The 2961-nt window shown below is 46.7% G+C and overlaps 1 long non-coding RNA gene across 2 annotated transcripts in view; it reads left to right on the top strand.

The window, feature by feature from the left end:
- The window catches only part of LOC103347959 (uncharacterized), a 26978-nt gene extending 24017 nt beyond the window's left edge, over positions 1-2961 (top strand). For both annotated transcript variants that reach the window (XR_011389893.1, XR_001793117.3), the window contains exon 2: positions 2694-2961. This is a non-coding gene — a long non-coding RNA (uncharacterized lncRNA). The remainder of the gene's footprint in view (positions 1-2693) is intronic.

Raw genomic sequence — 2961 nt, 5'->3', positions numbered from 1 at the left:
GTAGGTGCTACTGATACTCCCATTTTACAGACCGGGAAACTGAGGGCCAAGGTTCTACAGCTGGTAATGCGCAGAACAGGAATTCAGACCCAGGGCAGACTGGCTGTAGTTGTGTGTGGCGAGAGGAACTATACTAAGTGTGCCTTGGGAAACTACTGGTAGGCGTCACAAAACCGCTTCTACACCTTGCCTTGCCTGCAGGAATAAATGTAGAAAGCAAGATTGAATGAGTAGTGGTTATACTGAGATAATCACGTGTGCTGTATTGTTCGGCATTACTGAGTCTCCGTGACGCTTTCCTGTTTCAGTAGCTGTGTCCTCTTCTCTTCTAGTGAGTTTCCTAGGTGTAAAACATGCAAATATGCAAGGACGATTCAAAAAGTTTATGGAAAATAGAATTCAAAGTTAAGTGTACTTTGATGCAAAAACATTTTTGAAATCCCGTTTTTTTATATGCATTTTGAAGACCTCTCATCTATGTGATTTCAAAAATTTTTTGCACACAATGAATTTATCTTTGAATTCCATTTTTCCATAAACTTTAAGTACCCTCATATTGGGCAGGTACAGTTAGGGGTCTTTGACTCAGCTGGCGGCTCTGCTGGTGACTTCCCCCCAACACCCCTGGGGAAAGAGAGAGAGAGAAAGGGAAAGGGAGAGAGAGAAAGGGAAAGGGAGAGAGAGAAAGGGAGAGAGAGAGAGAGAGTCCTGCTTCAATCCTGGAGGAGTGGCCCAGTCCACAGTGTTGTCTACATCATTGGACTGGTCAGGTTAAGTGGATCAGTCTTCTAAATGTTCAACGTTTAATGGAAAAGTTACGTGACTTGGATAATTAAAGTCATAGAATGCTTCTTTAGTTGTGTTTCAAGTCTACAGAAGATTCATGCAGTCGGAAGGGGTGGATGGAAGGGGATTAATGCATGAGCTCTTTTGCTTTTCTCTTTTTCCTTTTAACTTAGCCTGGACTTCTTTGAATGTCTGTTTTCAAACTGAGCTTTTAAGTGCACCATTTGTGAGCGAAATTGCCCCTTTTATTTTCAAGGTAATTGAATCGCATTTTTCACTTTCCATTTCCCTGTAGAAAAAGTCAAAATGTTTGCAGAGCTGAGCTTTTGCTGCATGATTTCCTATGATGGGGACTTGAGTATCACAGAACAGATCGGGGTGGCAATGACTTTCAGACCAGGGATGGTCAGGCCCACCCTCTGGTGATGAACAGACTGCCGGCCAGCCCTGGACAGCATATTCATTTCACTGTGTTTTCCCTGGAAACACTAAAGGAAGGGCCACATCTTGTCCTTGGCTCTGGGGCTGGGCCCAAGGGAGCTGGCTTGCTGTCCAGAATTTTGTTAATCACTGGGCAGCTGAGAGGCAGCAGGACTCAGAGATAGGACCTGGAACCCTGTGCTCACTTAGCTTAGCTCCGTGTATCTCGAAGGGTTGGATAAAGGAGAGTAGATTTTAGATGGTACTTGGAAGGGAGTGTAAATGACCCTGTATCCCAAGGTGACATAAACATTAGCTTCCCAATTCTTTCAGACTTTCTGATTATTCAAGGGACACATCAAAAACTTCATGGAAATGTACACTAGAAAAAAAACTATGCATGGATTTAAAAAAAAAAAACTTCCACCAAAATAAACTTAGCTTTTCATTTCATTTTACAGCAACTTCTTGAGGTTCCTTGTGTTGAGTCTCACTTTGTTGTCCGTATGTCTTTAACGTTTTTCTCATCTCTGTTCAATAAAGTTAGGCCAGTAGCTTATATAGGCCTTAGTTTCGGACACTTAAAAAAGGAATCATTTCTGGCTCAGATCTAATATACTACCAGTTTACTTCTTTGTTTAAAATGTTTATGAGGCCAGCGCCGCGGCTCACTAGGCTAATCCTCCGCCTTGCAGCGCTGGCACACCGGGTTCTAGTCCCAGTCGGGGCACCGGATTCTGTCCCGGTTGCCCCTCTTCCAGGCCAGCTCTCTGCTGTGGCCAGGGAGTGCAGTGGAGGATGGCCCAAGTACTTGGGCCCTGCACCCCATGGGAGACCGGGAGAAGTACCTGGCTCCTGCCTTCGGATCAGCGCAGTGTGCCAGCAGCAGCACGCCAGCCGCAGCGGCCATTGGAGGGTGAACCAACGGCAAAGGAAGACCTTTCTCTCTGTCTCTCTCTCTCTCACTGTCTACTCTGCCTGTCAAAAAATAAATAAATAAATAAATAAAATTTTTATGGAAGTTTTTGCTTTGTGACAGTTTTAAAGGTAGGATATAATTTTCATTTGAGAAACAAATCTGGGTAAGACTTTTTCCCCACTATTAAACAAATGATAGTGTTTGTGGCTGTGGCAAAACTCACCGGCACTGTGTATAAATGCTGGAGCTGGGGATGCCCTGGCCTAGGGAGATGGGTCTCTCCCAATCCGGGCGGGTGGGATGGTTGACTCCTGAGAGGCTGTGCTGACACAGGTGCGGCACGGGCATTGGGGTTGGAGCTGATTTCCAGGCCTCCCATTGCCCTCACTGGCTGTGTGCCCCAGCTTCCTGATGCGGTGGTCTCTCCCGTGTGCAATGGGTGTGATGAACGGGGGCGGACAGCCTGCAAGCTTCCCTTCTAAGACAGAGGGCGACGCGGCTGATGCTCATCCCCAAGATGTAGGCTGCGCACCTGCAGGGCAGTTGACTTGTGTTTTCTCATTGCCAGGGCTCTGAGTTTGCCTCCGGGTGGAAGAGAAGAGGAGGCGCAGTCCACCGTCCCCGCAGCCTGGTGAAGAAGTGCACTCCTGAGGCTGGAAAAATCGAGCAAAACCATCTGGCTGAGTGGGCTCGGAAGCGCCGGGATCGAAGTCACGTGTGAGCTCCGAGCACGGGCAGCCTTGTCTCTTCTCAGGCTGCAAATCTTTGGCAATCAAAGGCAGGCTCTGAATTAAGCTTAATTAAAATTCACTCTTAATTAGGGCCATTACTTAAAA

This window comes from Oryctolagus cuniculus, chromosome 6 (genome assembly GCF_964237555.1).
Source record: "Oryctolagus cuniculus chromosome 6, mOryCun1.1, whole genome shotgun sequence".
NCBI lineage: Eukaryota > Metazoa > Chordata > Mammalia > Lagomorpha > Leporidae > Oryctolagus > Oryctolagus cuniculus.
The sequence above is the reverse complement of the archived record's forward strand: the minus strand, read 5'-3'. Positions and strand labels throughout refer to the sequence as shown.